Genomic DNA, 23,615 nt, shown 5'->3' with positions numbered 1-23,615 from the left:
CTTGGGTTGGTGCCTGCCCCATAACAAATTCTATAATGCATATTCATAGGTAAGTGCTATTCTGTTTTTAACTTCCGTCTCTTCATTGGTAGTCAGGCACAACTGAAACGTCTACAGCTTGCTGCTCTTCACCACAATGCTAAAATCTGTCTCTGCCCCTCTGTGCTAAAAGGCTACATCCTTGAGTCAGGGCATTTATCACTACCTGCAGAACGTTTTAAATTATTTATACAACAATTGATCACAGTTCCAACTTCAAATACTTTTCAGCTCTCATCAAATCAATTTCTGTAACTCTTGCCACTGCGATTTCTATTTAGACAGACCTGCACAGTGCAGGGGTATAGCAAACTTCCTTTCAGGGTGCTCTGAAAAATGCCAGAGGCAGCTACTTTAGTATGGCAATTGGACACACTTTTACACTTGTGTTACTGTATCTATGACACATCCTGGCTTCCACCTATCACAAGAGAGACATATTGCTCTAGAATTTGGGGGGTAGGGATGTTGGAACAACTTTCTGAATTGGTTTAACAACATGAATAAACTTTTCTTATGTTACTTTGTTGAAATTATTGATAGAATTGAAATGTCAACTCTCTATGCAATGCTATCAAACATATGCTCTTTCTGCATTTAACTAGTGTTGTTACCATTTAACCATTTCATTGCTAATATCTGGTAGGCAAGGTAGGCGTGGATCGGGTATTCTGGGATTCATTAAATATCATGGGAGTTGGCAGGAAATGAACTAGCAGAAAAATGCTAAGTCTTTTCTTGGATATGGTGCTTCTGTGTTGGATACACTATGTTATTTGTTGTTTGTATACATTTTACAATTCCTTTTCTGCTACAATGACTCTCAGAATCTCAGAATTTATACTTGACAAAAAATTATGGGTAATTTTGCAGGTATTTGAGCAGAATAAAACTGCTTTTGTTAATTGTTGAAATATCTTTCTCTTTCCCCATTTTTTATGTAGGAACTTTATAGAAATGTTTCTATGAAATCTAAGATAACCTTGGAATGAGTCTACTCTCTTAGAATATATGTTCTCCTTGGACATTTATTAGGGTTTTAACATTTTATTCTGCTGTAAATTTTAGTTGCTATCCTATCCTTTACAACCAACTTTTCAAGAGTTAATGTCAATTCCTAATTTGACTTTAAACTTGGCAAGTTTTTGAGTGCATGTGATATAATATGAGTATCCAAGTTCCCTCATTAATCTTTCCCATTTTTGTTGAATTCCTTGGGGAAGCAGCAAAGACAACAAGAGGTCTATCAACATCAACTGTAATTGTTATTTATTGGAAGGAGATGTGCTCAGATTCTTTCTGAAAGTGAGCTCTAGCGAGCCCTTAGGTGAGGAACAGCACAGAAAAATCTGTGTTTAGGAGGTAAACCTCAAATCGGTTCTTAAAGTCATTGGCCTATATGTTTTCTGAATAATACAGTTCATTTTATCTACTATTATCTTATATATGCAATCAGAGAAAAGATAAGTGATAGAACTATGTTTCACGAAAATTTTTCAGCATAGAGTTTGGATTTTTAAAGCTAAAACTAGGGCTTCTTGAAGAAGTAAGATCCCTTGTCTGCTTTTGGTTGTATGCTTGAAATTCACAATAGGTCAGAATCATATGAAACTATACCTGAGATTTCTTTTAGAAATAATTTTACATTTTGACAGAAACAAGAATAAAGACCTAGAATTCAGTATAGAAATGAATACAAATTTTTGTACTATATAGTAAATATATCATGTGAAATTACTCTATTAAACAAGGCACAACAGTAACCAACCACAAACCTTATTCTAATGTGAGACTGCAGTATAGTTTATGGTACAACATTTTTATCTTATTCCTTCATAAATCCAGGCTTAATTATAACACAGTAATTCAGAGGAATTCTTTTCTCAGGGTTAAGAAATTCAGAAAAGTTTTCCTGGGTAGGTTTTGATAAATATCTTCACTCACCCTGGAGGGTTTTATTATTTCTATCCTCATTATTCACATGAAGAAATTCAGGCTTAGAAAGGTAATTCAGCTTATGTAGTGTCACTGAGATGGTACGTGGCAAAGCTATGATTCTATATCTGTTGTTTTTGAATTTGAATAAACTGCCGAGTTCCATATGCCACACAAGACATATTAAAACAAGGAGCAACTCAAGATCCAGAGAACATATGAGAGGCCCTGAGGCAATAATTCTGCTCTCCCAGGATAGACCACCAAACCTATGAAGAGGGAGTGGATGACCGAAAATAAACTCCCACTTAGATCTGAGAAATCACACACTCATGTTTACTCTATGCATTGCTCATATATTCTTATATTTAATTCAGTTACTCATGATAGCCCTATTATGGTTAAGTTGCTGTAGAGGACTGTAAGGATAAAAATGACATTGTTAATTATTCACTTGGGAAATGAAAATGCTAAGTTGACTCCAATTATATATGAAAACAAATGATTTTCAAAACAGTGTGGAATTGTCTATTTAAAACTTAAAATCCAAGCAGTGTTTGCCTTTGCCATTACATATATGAGCTTCTATTTGTTTATTTATAAAATAGCTATTCATGTGAAATCTACATCCTGTGGAGTGACTGCAGGTGCTTAATTGCTTGCCCATAAGCAAACCATTATTGCACTAGAACTCTATTACAGTATGCAGACAAAATGTTACAAGTAGAAATAGCTTTTAAGTAAACTTTTACACCCTATTTTGTAACCAATTCCATCTTAAATAAATTTATTTCTTCTAATGCTGCTTTTTTCTCAATGGACCAGGAGATATTGGAAAGACCAGTTATTGTACTTTACTTGTCATGCCTCGTTAAAAGTCAAAAGAATAGAAATCTGCTTTGCATCACATGTAGGGATACAGAATGAGCTGATTAATACACAAACGGATTGATCTGAGCATGAATCAGGCACATGTTAATCATTAAGTAATGCGTGGGGTGGTGACATAGTATTTCCTGAAATACCTTAGCTCATCAGATTCCTCTGTTCAAAATAATAAACTGCTATCATTTTCTTAATTTCCTTGTAAAGTATTGAGGTTTCAGCCTCTTTCTCTCTATCTTGGCATGAACAGTGATCAACCATTTCCTGATAATCACCTGAAATAGAGTTTATACATATATATTGGTTCCTTATCTTCTTAGTCTTTTAATTGATGGTAATAAAAAAAAAAAAAGAAGGAGGAGGAAAAGGGAAGAGACACTAGAAGGAAGTTAACATCTAAAATCATCTGTGTTTTTACTTACTGAGAAAGCCTCAGCCACAGCCTCCTAACAAAGAAATCATAAGATGCATATTTATTTATGCATTTATATACTTATCTATTCATTTGTTTGTTTGTTTTCCTTTTTGAAGCCAAGGTGATGGTTAACATTCTTAGGCTAAAATTACTGTCCAACTGCACCAAATTTTAGATGTTTAGCTTTCGTTGCTTTTGACCAACAATCTTTTAAAAAGGCAGGGTTTGAAAAAAATTGTTTGACAGTATGATAGCTTTCTTAAATGATCTAAGTTAAAAAAAAAAAAGTCTTTGACAGCAAGAAATGAATGGACTAATGTATCTGAAAGAAAAGCTTTTAGTATGGGAATTTTTGCTTTACTGTGATCCACTATCTGTTTTTTTATTTTTTTAATCATCTGCTCTTCTGGCAAAATCCCTGGCAACACTGCATTCACTCAAGGATCCATCAGCCTTCTAGGTGCCCTATAAGTTCCCTGAAGCCTTTATAATGGAGCTCTCAGCCCTGCAACCCTCTCTAGGATCTACTAAATTGTATTACTTTTTAACCCCCATCATAAACTCTCGTAGTGTATAACTTAAACTTTAAAAAAAGGATGGAAATCAATAACAGACATAGACAATAAGTAATAACAAATAAATAGCACCTAGAATTTTGGAAAAAGTTTGGCCTCCATAATAATGCAAGAGCTAAAAGAAAGACATACTAAATAAACATAAACAATATTTTAAGTTATTTTAATAAGTTTTTAGTTGAAGCAAAAACAAACCTGATAATTTGATGATGAATATATATGCTGTGATTATTTTGATGGTAGTGGGAATTGGTATAATCTTTGGATAGCTCAGTGTTCAGATCTTCTGATATAGGAATCCCGGTCCCAAAAATTTATAGGAAGAAAAAAATTCTAATATTCATTACATCATTATCTGTAATAAAAGAAAAAGAAAAAAGGAAGTAAAAAATCTACAATGACAATATTTGCATGAGTTTTGAGTATCAACGTGATTAGGTATTATGCACTTTACAACATGGAAAAAGAAGTTTACTTGGTCACGGGTTCAAAGATCTATTTAAGTACCTATTTGATTGGCATTATGCTAGATATATTCACATTTTTATTCTCATGTCATACTTAAGGTAAAAATTTTCAAAAACTAAAACATACACAAAGTTTTATTGAAAACTATGGCAAATATTATGTGCATATTTGTTTGAAAAAAGGACAAAAACAAATCTAAGTAAACATAAATAGTTTGTGCTGTGATGCTGGGAATGTATTATTGTTTTTTATTTCAAAATTACCTTTAATTTACTTGTCATCTTATTTTTACAATATGGGAAAAATAGGGTTAGAGAAGTATAAGCCTGGTAAAAATACTGTTCTTATAAGGTCTAAAATGGTAATCAGATAAGTGTAGGTAGTGATAGCAGACACAGATGCCTAGACAATAAGTAACAAAGAACAGAAAAAAAATTTTAGAGAAAATAACATAGCTCAGTCAGAGAATCATCTTATACAATATAGACAAATATAAATGGCCCATTTAATTTTTCTTTCTGCAACCTGGTTGAGTGTGAGAGCTTGATTTTATTTTCCCATTAGTTAAAACCATCACTTAAAAACAAACAAACAAAAATAACAACAAAAAACCCGAGACCTGAAAATATCACAGGGGATTTTTTTTGGGTGGAGGTAGTCAATCAACTGCCTGAAAAAAAATCTGAAAAAATTCACCAATCATAAACATATCTTCTACTCAAATTATTTACTAGGTTTTCCAGTAAGGTATTTCCTGAATTCAAATTCTAACCTAAGCTGCTGGATTGAATGGAAAAAGGAACACTTACTCTTTGGAATTCAAGAGAATGTCCCTACCTGTCATCTAGTGGAACTTCAGCTTTTGAAGTCAGAATCTTGTTTCTCATTTGGATACTAAACTGGGCCAAATATCACGTTATATTGGAAAACTTGTCCATGGCAATTGCCAAAGTGGAAATCAACAATGAAAGTGATTTGAAGAGAATGCCAGATATTAGAAAACCAAAACCACCCTATAATCGTTGAGGAATAAATAAAAATGAAAGACTATTTTTGCAGGTTGCTCAGTAGTAAGTTGAGGTCAGTAGAAAAATCAAATACTAACTGGGAAATTGATATTAATCCATTTTTTTGTCTTATTCTTGACAATTCTCTTAAAAACAGAATCCTTCCTCTTGATAAAGAAATTTGGGAACATTCTTTAAGTAGAATCAGAAGGCACTGGAATCAGAAGAGGTTAAAAAGATTGTTGCGCGGCCAGTATTACTCAGAGGGAAATCTGTATCACAGAAGAGAAGAGGGTAATGGGGTTAGTAGAAATAGAATAAGAGCCTAGGAAATGAAGCAGTCTGAGCAGAGGTCACACCGACTTTCTGGAGAGGCAGACAAAATAAGGAGGAAGGAACCAAAGAATGTTTACTTTCTTACAACCACACATGAAAGGGCAGCTAAAGGCAGAGTTGAATTTTGACTTAATGGAATGAAGCCTTCAAGAGATTAAATTGCACATTTTCTACTCCCAGTTTCTCTGGTAATGAGGTTGCTTCTAGTGTGCTAATGACTTTAAAAATGAGAAAAACTACATTAAAATGAAGTAAACAGTCATTGGAAGCACAGCCATGTGAGTTCTATGGAGATTCTTTCTGAACGAAGTTCTGGGGAAGGTTTAGAGGGGTTTGCCTTATAAGGGTGTATAAGAGATCATGGATGAAGGCTTATCTGTGATCATGAGATAGTTTCTGGGTTCAGCCATTTCCCCCTTGACTCTAAGTCTATGCAATTAATAAATCCGGTAGGTAAGACCTACCCATATTGTCTCACTTAGTTTATTTATAGATATCACCACCTGGCAGCAATGGAGGACTGTAGGAAAAGTGATAGGTCTGACAGACTTAACAAAACAAAACACACAAACAGAAACTAGGACAAATATATTTCACACAATATTTGCATAAACAACATATGTCCTAAATATATTGTGGAACATATTTATACTAAAAGAAAATCGTGTTTACTGAAATTCACATTTAACTGGCATCCTTTATTTTATCTGCCAACCCTAAAAAGGAGACATGCATAGGTAGGCTTAGGGCCTGGGTAATCACAGGGATCCAGCTTGCCCTTGAAATAGCTGGGGATTAAGAGATCCTGGTGTTTACTCACCAGGAGATGTGAGTGAAGCAAAATCAACAGAGGTCAATTTATAGATGACATTCAAATTTTAATGGAACCTGAAAAATCCCCAAGGTCTCTCCTGGGAAAGGCCTCTCTCTTTAATAGAGTCTGACTTGGTGAGTCTGGGGCAGGTCTTGATACCTATATTTTGACAAGCACTCGAAGAAGATCAATTACAGATCATTTCAAGCTACACTTTGAGAAAAAAGTCTAATCCAACCTTCTTCTTTTAAAAAATAAGAAATATACCCAAGGAAATAAAATGATGCTCTAATCTATCAATATATATTATAAATTAAAACAGAAAAAAAATTTATTTAATAATTCATTTGAAACAAAAGTAAGAGCACTGATGTAAAAATGAAAATATTTTTCTAAAAATAACTATATTTTCCAAAATAAAAAATAATTTAGAGAGAATTGCTTTATAGCTTTTCTTTACAGTTTTGCAAATTTTTTAATGTATGTTTTAATAAAGACAACTGGATTGTTATATCTTCTTTTGTATTTAATGGCTTAACATTGTTTTGGCTGAGGTTATATGAAGAAAATTTGGCATTATACAGTTAGTCAAAAAAGGCATACATATTTTAAAGGCCTTTTCAGGTAATAGTGGATATTCTTTTTAAGAAAACTAAATGGGCAGCAACTTTCATATTAACTCCACAGTGACTCTCTTTTATGTTTTCCAGACAATCAAGCTTTTTTTAAAAAAATAAATTTATTTATTTATTTTTGGCTGCATTGGGTCTTGGTTACTGTACGCGAGCTTTCTCTAGTTGTGGCGAGCGGGGGCTACTCTTTGTTGCGGTGCACTGGCTTCTCATTGCGGTGGCTTCTTTTGTTGCAGAGCACGGGTTCTAGGCTCATGGGCTTCAGTAGCTGTGGCTCGCGGGCTTAGTTGCTCCACGGCATGTGGGATCTTCCCGGACCAGGGCTCGAACCCGTGTCCCCTGCATTGGCAGGCGGATTCTTAACCACTGCACCACCAGGGAAGTCCCACACAAGCAAGCTTTTAATGTAAAATGTGGAAAAATATTAAACAATGCAATATTGTTTTATAAGCCTTTGCCTAGAACAGAAAAAGAATCAAATATGTAAATCTTCAATGGAGACATTTTAACAACAAAGAATCATTAGATTTTATTAGACAAATATAACTTATCAATTAAATATGAATCTACATGTGTATGTATATATACACATACATATACAAGTTATTTTCCTATTGCATATATGTGTATATATATATATATTTATAGCATGGATGTATGTGTGTGTGTGTGTATATATATATATATATATATATATATATATATATATATATATGTAAAATGAAACAGGTTGTTTTTCTGTTTTGTTCCAGCAATCAATGTAGATTCTCATTCTCATTCCTCATATTAGTTTCTTTCTAAATACAAGGTAACAAACTTGGTAAATTTTTAAGAAATAAGTAATTTTTAAAAATCATTTATGTTATACCATAATACTTAAAGTGCCTCAAACATGCTCTATATATGATATAATATATATCATTTTTTAAGGAAAAAGGAAAGAATCCAGATGTTGAAGATGTGCAAAAAAGAATACTGTTCAATAGTTGATTTTTCAGATCTATTGTTCCAAAAACAGTGCTATGAAATACAGATGAACTGATACACATGCTCCCTTCTGCCCTGGAAGAAATAAGACTAAGCCGAGAGAGAAGAAGAAAAGGAAGAGGAGGAGGAGGACGGAAAAGAATTCATAAAACCACACAGAATTAGTTCTGGTAGGTAATTATGCCTTTGACTTTGTCTCCTAATCCATATAGCTCTTCCCAGGAGGTGAGGAAAGACAAGTTAGGGCAAATTTATCACAAAGAAATAGCCAAAAGCACTCTGTAGAGCACAACTCCCCCTCCTTCATGTATGCCTTCTCTCCATCTGCCTGCTATGCTTTGTACCTTACTTCACTTCAGTCTTCTTTTATCTTCTTCATCATCCTCCTGTCTCATTCTATCTATCTATCTATCTATCTATCTATCTATCTATCTATCTATCAACTATCATGTATTTATTTTCCTTCAGCTCTCCTCTGCCTTTGGTCTTATTCTGCATGTGGCATTCAACTGTAATGGGGTTTTATCTCTCTTTTACCTTAACGAGGCACACATGGTCAGGAAGGATTACAGATGGAAGGCATGAGACTCACAGCCATCAGCACACTGACCTGCTTTTTGTACAACTTTGTGTACTATCTATATCAGCAAATATGTGAGTACTCAAAATAATAAACAGAAATTGTTTTAATATAACTATTTAAAAAATGCATATTTAATTTTAAACAATCACCACTATAACATAATCAGAGAAAGTAGAAAATTTTGTAACTGTAAAAACACATTCTGGGGATCAAAAATACAAATGGGTAGGTCTGTACATGAATATGCGTATTTTGTGTACTATGATCATATTCCTTATATCAGCACGGAACAGAGAATAGCAACTTATCTTACAGATTTGACTGAGGTTTGCATAGAAAGAAGATGCTAGAAAAAAAATGTGTTCAAGCAGTTTGAGGAGATGGTATGGGAATCTTGATTTATAACCTTGAAATTTGCTGTTCAGGGCAACCGCATATACCCCTAGGAGACTGTTAATTTGTACAAACTTTCTGAAAGGCAGTTGGGAAATATGTATTAAGAGTCCTGAAGGTGTTGATTTTCTCTGACCCAATTAAATTCACTTTTAAAAATTTACCCTAAAGCAATATTCTAAGTAGGAAGGTTTTTATATGAGGATATTCATTTTAGCATTTTTTTGTAATAGTAAAAAGGAATAATTATAAACAACTTAGTCAAAAAAAGAGAATATTTTAGATGAATCGTGGAATATCCAAGTGATTGAATATTATGCTGCCATTAAACACTAGGTTTTCAAAGATAGTTAAAAATATAAAGTAGATATATAGCTGTGTGTATTTGTGTATATTTATATTTATGTATATTCGTGTGAGTGTGTGTGTATTAGTACATATGTATTGGTTTAGTTAAAATACACATTACTTAATAAAGTAATTTTTTCATAGACAATTTGTGAGTGTAAACATTATTTTTCATAGAAAAAAAGACTGATAAAAGTACACCAAAATGCTATTAATTGATTCTCTGGGTGATAAGTTTCCGGATGACTAAAACCTCATGTATGTCTACATTCTCAAATTATTTACTAGAATCAATATTGTCTTGTAATGAACTAGCAGAATCACACTAAAAAAAACAGTCTCATATATGTAGCATTTATATCACCAAACTCCATGGCCGGCTTTCATCAGTGATTTCTGGTCAGCGCAGTTCAGTAAATGATCAAGGCTGTTAAAACCACTTTCAGAGCCACCCCTCCGGCAGCATTCTTTGGGGCTTATTAGGGTGATAAACACCTCTGGCCAAAGCTTATGGTCAGCAACATTCTCAGCAAAATCAAATGCTCCTGTTCCTTTTGTTTTTTATGTGCGTGTAACAGGGGCTGCTCACACAGCTCCGTGGGCCTCAGATTGTTCATCCTCATGCAAGTTTGGGTTTTCAAATAAGCCCAGGTATGTTTTAATAACCTTGGAAGTGAGAACTCTCTCGCACAATTCCCATACCCAGCCAGTTGCTGTATATCTTGGCAGAAGCAAGCTTCTTTCTAAAGAAAGAGAAATATTTCCATTCTTGAATAAGTCATTCCAAGTTTCCTGTGATGTTATAAATAATCCGGCAAACAGCAGGCTTTATTCTGCTTAATTTGATATGGCAGATCTGAAATGTCGAAAAGTTCACTCTCAACATAAGCCACACAACCGGACTCCGACCAGTGCTTTCCTTCCTGATGGGATAAACTTTATCATCAAGCTCACTCAGGAAGTCGGCTAAGACCCCGCCTTGTCTTCACAGGCGCTGACTGATAGGGAAGGCTGGGCTGGCCGTGCATGCTGTGAGCATGAGGTCAGCCCTTCCTGGGTTTGCTCTGGGGGACAGGCAACTAGCCTGACAAACTTAGCTAATATATCTGTCATTCAAGGGTGGGGAGAAAGAGGCTAGAAAAACAAAGTTGAAATTAACCTGTGAGTGATTGGGAGAAGAAGAATTAAATATCAATTCAGAGTAAACAGTTCGATAAGAGAGACATATTTTAGTCTCTCTATAACACTTGGTGTCAAATGTCCTTTCATGACCAAGTTCAAGGGCTGATTTACACTTTGGAAGCCTGCAGAGAGCTGAATGTTGGGCATACAGATGAAGGTCACCCGATGGCAGTGATGAAAGATCAAACTACCTTAGATTCAGATGCTTGGCTGAGATTTTTAAATCGGTTGAAAAAGCTAAAAGGGCATTTTGCCAATTAGTCTGCTTTTTAATAGGATGTTTTTGTTGTTTTTATTCCTTTGCCCTGTATTTACAAATCAAGCATACTCTGAGGAAACAGTTCAAGTGTTGGTTTGCATTGATTCAGAAAAGAGTTATTTGAAGAGGAAAAAAATGATTATGGAACTTGATTTAATGAGTTTGCATATTAAGCAATTTCCTTTAATAATACATTTGTTTAAAGGAAACTATACAGAGCTCATCTGGTCTTATTTTTTAAATTTGTATTTTATCCAAATCTGACCTCCTTTTTTTCCCAGTTTCTTATTATTCTTAAAGTTCTTCTTGTTCCAATTAAGATCATTTTCGGAAATGTTTTCTGGAAATTAATGTATTGAGCTGATTAGGACTGGCTGAAACCAAATGTGAAATTAGAGATCAGGTTTTTCATTTAGACAGTATTTAGAACGTATGTGTTTGCAATTTCCTTGAAATACCAAAAAGAATAAAAAAGGAATTCATCTTTTGTAAAAACACTAAAGAACTGTGCTTCCAAGTCCTTACTTGAATATTTACTTAATGAATGCTGCTTTCTCTTTGAGGAATAGCTGTAAATATTGTGTGGTAATCCTGCACTTGGAGGAGAAAAACACATAGACGGGTTGCACAGAGCTATTCAGAGGCAGGCGAATCCCTCAGGATTAAGGGCTCCAGCCTCGTTGTCACATGGTCCTTTATCCATGGTTTCCTTTTCTCACAGAGTGACTCTGAGTTCTAACCTTTCTAATACCTTGCCAGGCAGAAGCAACACCACCTCCATCCCTGCCTAATGCATTTCAAGCTGCCGTGCATTAGGCAGCCATCACATCTTCATCTTGCTTTCCTCTCTTTCCTGGGTACTTATTCATGCTATCCTGGCACAGGTACTTTAAATGGTTAGGGAGTATCTTAGATTCTTAGAATTGCCATAACAAAGTACCACAAACTGGGTGGCTTAACACAATAGAAAATTATTGTCTCAGTTCTGGAGGCTGAAAGTCTGAAATCACAGTGTTGGAAGGGTCATGCTCTACCTGAAATCTGTAGGGAATTTTCTCTGCCTCTTCTTGACTTCTGGTGGTTTGCTGGCAGTTTTGGGTATCCCTTGGCTTGCGGCTGCGCAACTCCAATCTCTACTTTCATCATCACGTGGTATTCTTCCTGCGTGCCTCTGTCTTTCATACGGTTGTGTCTCTGTCTTCAGATGGTTGTTTTCTTAGAAGGACACCAGTCACATTGGATTAGCAGCCCACCTTCCTCAAGTATGACCTCATCTTAATTAACTACACCTGTAAAGGCTCTATTTTGAAATAAGGTCACATTTGGAGGTATGTGGTGTTAAGATTTCAACATATCTTTTTTGGGAGGGACATGATTCAGCGCATAACAGGTAGTGAACAGGCAGTATATATAATTGCATAAATGTCCTTTATAAATAGTTGGTCAATAACTATATATTGATAAATTTAACAACGGTATATTAGTAGATTATCTTTTTATTAATTTTAAGCAGCAATACTTTCTTATTGTAACCTCATGGGGACAGTCATTGAACACATCTTAAAGATTTATCCTTGAGATTTCTTTTTCTGTGCCAACCATAAAGAGACAGGAGAAAAGTCACCTCATATAATGCTCTCAGGTTTGGAATCAGTTGAGATGCCCTTGTTTAAGAAGGGTCAATATGAAGTTTAATTGGATATGCTTAAGTAAAATATTAAATAGAGACATTTTTGGCATGAACAGATTGAATGCCAAATAAATTCAAATATAATAAAGATGTCAGGCTGCTTCTCTGGACCAAGAGAGATCATTATGCATTTATGTTACTCAGGAGGGCAAAGCGCAGGATATAGTTTATACTATGAAATATTACATTTTTAAAATTTCTGGAATTCTTTTTTTCTTCTCATTTCTTTGCAGGTAATCCACTGAGCTAACAATAGGTTATGATTAGATGTCATAATTTCCTATTAGTTTAATCATGAAAGAATTTACTTAAAATGGCCAAGTGTTGAGCCAACTCTATTGATATGCTAAGCATTTTATGCCAGTAAAAAAATCAATATAAGAGAAAAATTTTGCTTCTATCAAGGGCCAGATAGAAATTCCAAAGAAGTTCTAGAAATTTTGGACTGTCCTAGTTCATTAAGTTAACCATAATTTATTAACCATTATTTTCAAGTCATTATTTGATATTGGAGTTACAATGAAAAATGGAATTGAACATTTCCTTAATTTCTATAAATAATAATTTTATAGATATGTGTATAGAACCAATTTTTTAAAGTATCCTACAATAAATGATTTATTCATAATACAAATGCAGTGATACTGAACAAAGACAAGAAGAGCTTAGTTTGCACTGAATGGATCACAGAATCAGAAGGTACACAAGTTACGATAGGGTAGGCTGATACCAAGTTATTCCAAAATCTCAGTGGTGAACACACACACACACTCACAGGTGTTTGTTTCTCATTCATGACACATATTCCGCGTGGTTCAGCTGTCGGTGGGGGGAAGGCTGTACACTTGGTAACACAGAAGGAGTCTTGCTTCAGTGCTTCCATCACCACCCAAACACACACAAAGAAGCTGAGAAACATGAAAAATCACCCAGTGGCTCTTCCAACTTCCATCCAGAAGGGCCTGCATCACTTCTGCTCAAGTTTCTCTGGTTAAGTCAACTCATGAGACCATGAAAAATATGAAGTGTGTGAGGGGAAGGAGGTGGAAGAGTAAGAGGTAAAATCTTATAGCATGCCCGGATGCTGGAGAATGCAGGGGTATTTGCATACACCGTTATCATCTGCAAGATGAGGGGTAGAATTTTGGAAAGTGGCTATTGCAGCAGGGTTTGAATTGCAATTCAAAATAATGGAAAAGACAACTGGGAAATAGTTCATAGAAATTTTGTTTGATAAGTGATAAATATTTGTGCACGACCAAAATTTAGGTTATGAGGGTAAGTGCAGTGGAGAAGAATAGAACAATAGCAAATTGTCACGGGATCACCAAGGGTTTTGTGTTGGTTTGGGTTCTCCCAAAGCTGACCTTAAGACTGGAAATGAGTGAAACGTAGTTTATTTAAGAAGCTGTGATGGCTTTCTTGGTGTGTCAACTTGGCTAGGCTGCAATCCGCAGTTATTCAATAAAAGACTAGTCTAAGTGTTGCTTAAAGGGATTTTGCAAATGTATACAAGAAATTATAATTATTTGATGTGCTTGGAAAGAAGGAATAAGACTGACAGATCAGAGGCAAAGAAAGAGATGATTGGTGACATAGGCAAGGAATGGGCTTTGGAGTGGACCTTTGTTTTTTTCTTTAAGTTCTATTTCCCCTACTATCTTCAGGTAGATGTTCCTTTAGAGAAATGAGAAATCTCCACATTTGCCCATTTCTCCACTGGGCTTGGTGCTGATTACTACCTTGATACACATATGATTTAATTCTTTGCCCTCTACTTTTCATTTCACGTTGGCATTTGGGGTAACTGAACAATTCACCTCTGTATCTAAGCTCCCTCATTCTCTTGGTCCAGCCTCCTTTGCCACAGGTGGCCAAATCAGTTTGATGCCAATAAGCACTTACCTAGAACCAGTGGGAGGGAGGAACCAGTGCCCATAAGTCCCCATAAAACCCAGCATCCCCGTGCGCCCAGAGGTGCAACATTCCTGGGCAAAATCCAGGCACGTGGCAGCTGCATGCTGGATGGAGGTACATGATGCGTGCCCAATTCCTTGAAAAATTAAGAAATATAAATTTTAAAAATGCAGTGTTTCATTTTCTCAGCAGCCTGACCTAATTATTACCAGCAGGTACAGTTGGCCAATAACATTGATTTTTTTTTTCCACCTTTGGCCAGGAAGTAAAAGGCATTCTTTTCCCACTTGTTTCTTTTATTTTTATCTGAATATTGCTGAAGTATTCCAAGGCAGCTCCTCCTCATACCTTCTTTCTCATGTTATAAGCTTTGATTCACCTGTAAAACACATTTTTACAAAAGCCAGAGAAACAACTGTGGCCATAAAAAGCCCACACATCCTAGCATGGTTCCGGTTGTTAGTGATCCAGAAAAGCCCTCGTGCTCACAGCAGGCCTCGCTTGGCAGCTCTTACCTCCACTTCTTTTCTTGTCCAACCATTGTTCTCACAAGCCTGGCAGGGTCAGCACAGCTCAATGCATTTTTTTCATAATCGCTTGACAGTGTTTTCTTAAAACTTCCAAGTTTTACAAACACAGTGATGGCCACAGGGATTTGTCTTGACAGCTCAAAGATGGGTGCATGTTGTGTTTGAAGGGGTCAAAGAAAGCAGGAAAAATAAAGGAAAGAGGCATCCTGCAAAGGAATCCAGACATCCATGTGCCTTTTGCATCTGCATAGGCCTCATTGATTTTCTGTTTTATTTTTCCTTTGACTCTTTCTAGGGAAATATTTGGAGAATTCAGAGGCAAAAAATGTACTGCCTACATGTATTATTCTTCTAATTCTTGCTAGAAAAGTCTTAAGGAAGAATATGCTTAGAATGCATCTCTAGATAAAATGTCAACCCCTTCAGAAAACTGAGAATTTGGTAGATGGTGAGAATCATCTCTGCAAAATGCTAGCATGTCGAACTTTTATGATGGTCCTGTTTGCTCTGTATCTCATGGTTTAATGGTAAAATATATGACCATTCATGAATATATAGGTATTATAAATATTCCTGGGAAAGTATTTGAATAAAAGTGTATGATATAAATCAGGGTCTTCAAATTCTGTTTTCTAGAAAATCAGTTCTGTGAGATCTTGTCAGGCCTTCTTTGAGAAGAGGATTCATAGTAAATAATTTGTCAAATGTTGTGTTAACATGGATAACTGACTTCTTTTCTGGAAGATTTCTCAGTGCTTTAAGGTCTCAAGGAGCTAGAGCTCTCTAGTATCCAGTTTGGAAACCATTTTGGAAAGTAAGAAGTACTTGCTTCAAAGATTCACATTTTTAACTCCAGCTCTGTCCTCTGAGCAAAACTGCAGATGTATATAATCTACTGCCCACTAAACATCGCTTAACAGGGGACCTTTGGGTCTTGTTCAGCACCTACCTCCACTGCATAACACTGTGCCTGGCACACAGTTTATAGATATATTTTGAATGACTTATTAAATCTCTGGAGACATGAAAATAAGTGTTGGTCTCTTTCATCTTCTTCTTTAACAGCTAAGTCTGAAAACCCAGAACTTAGTAGATATAAGTGAATAATTAGAAGAAAATTAAGGAACATATAAATTTACTATTTTATAAAGAGAGAAATACAAGCTTAACATGCTAATAGACTTACTGTAAATATTTGATCAGATGGAGCTAATTGTTTGGGTCCATTGAACCACTGATACGCTTCAACACTATGCTCATGACAATAATTCCTAAACGTACCTTAAGTGATCACTAAAGTTCTCCCCTGCTCTAAGATACCATGATAGTTACTTCTATTAAGGAATCAAGTTATCTAGAATGACTGGAAAAGCTTTGCTACATGTCATTTTGACTCCGTCCTTTGGCAGGGAACGATTCATCTAAACATATCAGAATATAATTCATGGGACATTAAGATTCAGAGCCGTGGCTTCTTCTAGAAACAGGAGTTGGGTGGATGGGGTAGGGGGTGTGGTACTGTTAGAGATTTTTCAAATTTGTTTACATGTTTTTCACCAACTTCTGCGGGGACTGCAAAAGAAGTTCACACAGGATGATATAAGTGGTAATATGTTTCTTAATTCACATTGAATGAGAAAGATAAGGAAATATCTGAACAACTACTTGATTTGGGAGCAAGCCACCCCCGACTCCCCCATCACAAGCAGAGAACCTGAATAGTTCCAGTAAATCAAAATTTCAAGGATATAGATTTCAAGTCAGAACAAGAAGTTTAGAACAACCAAAGTTATCCCCAAATGCAGTTGCAATAGTATTTCAATAAAACAATGAAAATCATGTTTCAATAAAGTAGTAGAATTTCCACTGTTAGATTTCATGCAGACATTTGAGATTTTTGCATTGGATGAGAAGATGGTGAGGGTGATGGCTAAGATATCTCTACAGGCCCTCCTGGCTTCAAGATGCTTGTGATTCTTAGATTAATCTAGTTCATTCCAGCAATGTGATTCAATATTTCTTATAACTCACAGCAGCCAATACAGTGGCCAGCTCAGGAAGTATTTGGTATTTGTAATCTGTTTCAATATCAAGTTTAACAAAGATATTTTTTAAAAAGGGAAAATGGAAGAAAGAAAGAAAGAGAGAGACGTAAAGAAAGAAAGAAGGAAAGAAAGAAAGAAAGGGATAAAGAAAGAAAGAAAGAGAAAGAAAGGAAGAAAGAAAGAGATAAAGAGAGAGATGGAGAGAGGGAGGGAGGGAAGAAACAAAGGGGAGAAATCTAAACACATGTGGAATAACAGAGGGGATAAAAATGGTATTATTTTTAAAAAATCACTGAACTATCATATGTAATATTTAAAACTTGAAAAAAATGCCTGTAATATTTTAGGTTGTTTGTAATCTGGGAACCTGCTGCCTCTCTGTGTTTTCCACTCCTTTTCCTCTTTCTCCTTGCTTAGCTCCCACCACAGTAGCTAGCTTCCTTGCTAAGGTTTGAATATTCCATCACTCTTCATTTCTAAGACTTTGTCCTAAGATAACCTTTTGTCCTTAGGGGACAAGAGGGGAATCTTTTTTTTTTTTTTCATTTGGTTGAGCTCCAAGTAATGTACTTATTGGTATGTACTTTAGAGAAAGGTAGAAATAGCTTGAGGTATGGCTATATACAGAATCCTAGACAGTGGAAAAAATGCTTGGCTTTTTAGGGCTCTGGAAGGAATAAGATTGACAGATCAAAGGCAAGGAAGTGTTCGGAACAGGCATGTGAATTGGGATGTGGGAGTCAATACAGTGTGTGCAGATCTCTGGGTCTCATGGTAATAACCTTCAAAGCATGTCCACAGTAGAAGTATATTCAAAATCCAGCTAGATAGGATGTTTCCAGGAGGTTAACTAGCCTCTGTCCCTGGTATCACGAAGTCTAGCTATTGGGGCCAGAAATGAAAGAGCTATCATGGGCAGGAAAGATATGCATCAGCCCAAAGTATGGATTCTGCCTCATGAAGGCTGCCAAATTACTACCAATGCTGAATTCCCAGCCTGCCAGCAGCAGAAGTCAAAGCTGTGTGTGTACTTGATAAGGTAGCACTGCACAAAGAGTTCAACTAGCCCCTTAATGGAAGGTTGGTTACATTGGATACTTTCTATCCAAAAGGAGACAGTAATAGGTCCTTACCAGAATTGATATCTATCTGGATATGTGCCAGTACCACTGTCTGAGAGCTTATAAAATTCCTGATTTTCTAGACTTGGATTCCGCACATTATTTTCCAAGACGATGTGATTCTTAAAGAAACATGGCAAGATGTACTTTACCATAGGATCCACTTCTCTTATTACATACTATATCATCCAGAAGCTGGAAGCCTAGTAGAATGATGGAATGAAGATCAGATAAGATGCCAACTCTAGAACAACTCCCTGCATAATAAGGGCAGTGCCTATAGTGTGCTGGTAAAAGTTTAACAACTGGTATTCCAAAAATAAATAAATAAATGTCTTAATTTGCACATTTGTCAATTTTCATGATACCAATACTCCACCATGGCTGATTTCAAGCCACCAATATTATGTCACTGAAAATCATCGGTTGGGATAAGATTTTGGGAGTTGAGAAGAGATGCGTAGACTGCCCTCCATAATCCAGTATAATCTGGCTCCAGCAAAAGCCCTGGGCACTATCTTTTGGGATACAGGATATGCATTGAACCAATGTTTAATATATGATGATGCTATGTTCAAAGTACCTACAATACACAGGTCCAAAACCCAAGAGTTTGAAGTAAGATTGGGCGTTCATAACAGCACTCTGATTGTTTCATTTTCAGAATTTGTATTGTTGAATCCCATGACACAAGAATCAACTGAAGTTGAGATCCTGGTTCCCATAGAGGAAAGATCTCCAAGGAGTAACACAGGAAGTGTTCCACTGAACTTGTAGGTAAGATCACTGTCTGGTCACTTTGGTTTCCTCATGTCAGTACAGTGACATGAAAACAGAAAAGATTAATGATTCTGTTACCACAAGAATCTAGAGTTGCTGCTACACACTGGGTGCTTAAAGGAGTTCATCTGGAATTCATGAAATTCACTCTATCTATTGCTGCTTCAACACCCAGTCATAACTAAACAAGCAATTGCAATAACCGCAGACTGACAAGAGCAAACAACTAAGAACTTGCAATACTTGACAATGAAAGTCTGGGGTGATCCCAGTGGGTAAGTGCTGGCTGATGGAAGAGTGAGAGGATGAATATCAACCATGGCTTCAAGTCAGGTATAGCTGGGGTAGGAACGTCTTCCATTAATCCTCCTGAATGAATCACTTTGTGGTGAATGTGGCCAGTCATCATCTTGAGGAATTGGACTTAATGGGGGCGGGGGGCAAAAAAGAAGTCAAGTGATATAAAGAATAGCCTCCTCTGGACATGTCTTCTGCCCTGATCAATCCTCTCAGCCCACATCTTACTCCTGCGATTGCTGCTACAACCAGACAAAGACATACATTTTACATTATATTCTTTTGTACTGAAGTAATCTCATTAATTTCATTTATTTACTAAATATCCATGCATTTTTATTAGTGAAAAACAGCAGCACAATGAGTTGAGGAAAAAAATAAAACCTCCTCTAGTTCATTCCACTCACATAATCTTTCTAAATAAACTCTTTATACCTTGTCCTAATCCTGGACAAAGTTCCTTTGATGAGTATGCAGTAAACTCAAATTTTAAAATATCAAAATTGATTTCCACAAAGAAATTTTTGTCACTGATGATTACCTTATGATAAAAGTAAAATTTCTTTGTCAATTTTTGCCATCATAATTAATTATCATGTACCCTCTTCTCCACTTTCCTAAATGCAAGTTGTCTTATACAATGTGTTTTAGAAATGAGAAATTATAGTATGTGACTTATACATCTGGGGCACTTGCAATTTATTTAGAGAAACATGCCTAACTTCCATAACAATAACAAATCATGCAACTATTAAATTGTAAATCTATTAGTGTTTAGATGGTTAACAGGTGCAAAGAAATTAAGATGGTACACTGACTAAAGATGGTGAATCAGATTACCAAGGATGAGAACAAATACGTGAGTACAGCAGGCAGATGGAATAGGAGGTTAAGCAAGAGGGTATAGTTTTGAAGGTATGGAAAATTAGAATGGCCAGGCAAAGTGGGTCTGTATTATGATGCCTAGTGACATACAGTCAGAAGATTTTAGAATTAATGCTCCAAGTAATGGGTGTCTGTCATAGATTTTTTGAGTGTAGTGGAACAACATGAGGAATGTGGTGTTTAGTAAAAATAGTCTGATAGTCTGAGCGAAAAAGAGTTTAAATCATGATGCAGGCCAGCAAGAAAGTTATTGGAGGTAAGCCCAGTCTGAAGAAAAGCATAAACAAAACAAGATTCAAATACATTTATTATCCAAGTTATGGTAATCAACTTGAGAGTCTCCAAAGATAGCAGATCGTTTCTTACTGACACTTTATGTTATCTAGTTAATTATCTGTTATTGATACTCTATTTTAATCACCTAGTGACATTTCCCTCTGGCAAATAATAGAATTGTATTGCATGTATCCATAGAGTCTTTAGTTTCTATTTAGAATTTGTTGTCCTGTGTAGTTTAAAATTTAGAGATAAAGTGTTGTTGTTGTTGTTGTTTTGTTTTGGTCCCTTGTTCATGAAAAGATCAAAAGGATTAAGGGCACTACAAGGAGAATCCTTTCATTATAGACACATCCCTAAAATGTGCTAAAACACTGCTTTAATGTGTGGAATAATGTCTGACAATATTGTACACACAGGAGGACTTTCATGTCCTGCAAAGCATCTATACTGACACTCATGCAGTTCTCCTAAGACCTGTTTCTTGGCACACAGAGCAGTTTACAATGAATGCCAAGTGCAAGTTGACATACACATTCAAAAGGAGACTATGGTGTTCCTTTGGTTTTTTGAGCTTAGGCAGCATGTCTCAAAGACTTCTCTCAAGTACTTTTTTGTCTTGTCTTTGTCGTTCAAAAGGAAGAACTCTATAGGGAAGGGAGATAGAAGACTTAAGTGGATTAGGTTGTTTATTTTAAACAACAAACTCAGAATTTTGATGGGGTGATCCATGCACTAAGCAGATGAGTTAGAATGATTCTTGACCATGTTTTGTAGCCAGACTCAAGAAATGTGGCCAATGTCAATTCCTGCCTTGCTTGCCAGGGATACTTTGATGTCTGGGGCAGTACACTGGTGTCACATTCCAAGGACCACCCAGGCAAAAGCCCACAGTCAGCTGTTGAGGACTTAGTCTCATCATTAAAACGCAAATGATGCCCTCAGAATTTGCCATACCATGAAGTAACAAATAAAATGTCCCAAATAAAATAAACAATATCTCCATAAAAATGATAAACTAAAACTAAAATATTTTACCTGGTTGCTTTAAAGATGATGTTAACTTCTGACCTACACTCTTCATGAAAGAGAGAGCTGGGAAGCCACATTTTACCAATCATGGTGTATTTATTTAATTAACAGAGGCATACCTTCAAAAGGAGTAATATATGCGACAGGACCCACGGGTATTAGTTCCATTTGCCCTTGGCATGTGTAACAGAAGGAAACATTCTAATTACAGAGCAGATTTCTTGAACAACAGTGTTATGCACCTTACATGAAAAAATAAAATCCAGATGTATTAAAGAGTTGAATGTAATAAATCATTCAACTATAAGAAAATATGGGCACATATGTAGTAGTTCATGGGACAGAAAGAAGTTTTCTATATATAAAGCAAATGGAAACATTCAGAAAAGAATTTTTCTATTCATAAAAGAATAAACTATAAAAAATTAAAAAGCCGTAAAAGTGAGAAAATGTGGGGAAAAAATGATGGAATACAGATAATTACTATGCCCACACATATACCACATTGCTTCTAGGAGAAACATAGGATTAAGTTCCTGCAAAACTCTGGTCACATTTTCATCAACCAATCAATACATAGCCATTTTGTATGTGTGTTTCTGTTTAATGACAACTTATTGTTGATTCATTAACATTTAACTCACAGCCAACAACACAACTCATGACTGCATGAAGTTTATTAAACACACTTACTTTCTAGTACTTTCTCCATAAAGCATCACAGCCTTCTTTAGCTAAGAAAGGGAGACAGTACTTCAGCACTATGATAGGGGGCCATTTTAAACAGCAAAATGCATAAAAATGCCAGAAACTTTGCACTAAATAATCTGTGAATAGGACACCTGTTCACAGTTTGAGAACTGAAATAAGAAGGAAACAATGCAGCCCTGTTTGACTTCAGCTGGAATGTGCATGTGATGACAATTTTTTCAACCATGAATGATTGCAAATGCCCTGCAGTTATTGATTTGGGGATTACAAATACATTTGGGCAAATAGGCACATTTGCAAATACAGAATCTGTGAATAGTGGAGATTGAATGGGGAGTGTGTGTTTGTATGTATATATGAATGAGAGGGGAGAAGAAGAGGGAGGGGAAGAGAATATAGTCATGAGTAAGTGTTGTGGAAGACATGTCACAAAAAATTGGTACTTCATAAAAAATTAACATTCAGTTTTGGGAAATGTAAGTTAAAACAAACTTTTGAAATTAACTTATTATTTATATTAAAAAATCGTTAAAAAGCCATATACTTTGAAAATTATCTAATTACTTATTTGAAAAAGTATGTGCTATTTTATTATTATAATATTTCTTACAATATTCTTATGTGTTATTATGTATTATTACTCAATGCTTTTGTAATTATCTAGAAACTGTTATTAGGTAAAAGAGGTGCATTCATTGCTACTATATTCATACTAGCAAATATATTAGAATAAATCTTAAGATAGAAGGATGTTCAATTTATAGCATCGCATAAAGTGGAAAACTATGGTGCCACTAAAAATCACAATATGAGAAGATTGCTTCCATGACGCCTGAGTAGAATGACCCTGAGCTCACCTCCTCTCACAGGCAAACCATAATTACAGCTATTTACAGAACAGCTATCGATGAAAAAGACCTACCAGAAAAGATCTTTGACAACTAAAGATATAATGAAAGAACCACAATGAGAAGGGTAGGAGGGGTGGAGTCATGGTACAGTCAAAATCCATATGCCTGGGTGGGTGGCCCACAAAAGGGAGAAAAATTACAATTGCAGAGGTTCTCCCCCAGAGGTAAGGGGTCTGACCACACACCAGGCTCCCCAGCCCAGGGTTCCTGCACGGGGAAGACAGTCTTGAAAATGTTTGGTTTTGAAGACAACTGGGGCTTATTTTGGGAGACCCAGAGGGGTAAGGGAAATAGAGACTCCACTCTTAAAGGACACACACAAAATCTCACATGCTCCGGGATCCAGGGCAGAAGCAGTAACTCAAAAGGAGCCTATGTCAGACCTACCTACTCATCTTGGAGAATCTCCTGAAGAGGCAGGAGGCAACTGGAAATCACCCTAGGGACACAGACAGTGGTGGCAGCCATTTCGGGGAGCTCCTTCTACCACAGGGACACTGGTGCTGGCCAGTGCCATTTTGGGATCCTCCCTCTAGATTATTACCTCAGGGCCCAGACTTGC

The sequence above is a fragment of the Balaenoptera acutorostrata genome, chromosome 3 (assembly GCF_949987535.1).
Source record: "Balaenoptera acutorostrata chromosome 3, mBalAcu1.1, whole genome shotgun sequence".
Lineage (NCBI taxonomy): Eukaryota > Metazoa > Chordata > Mammalia > Artiodactyla > Balaenopteridae > Balaenoptera > Balaenoptera acutorostrata.
Note: the sequence above shows the minus strand (reverse complement) of the source record.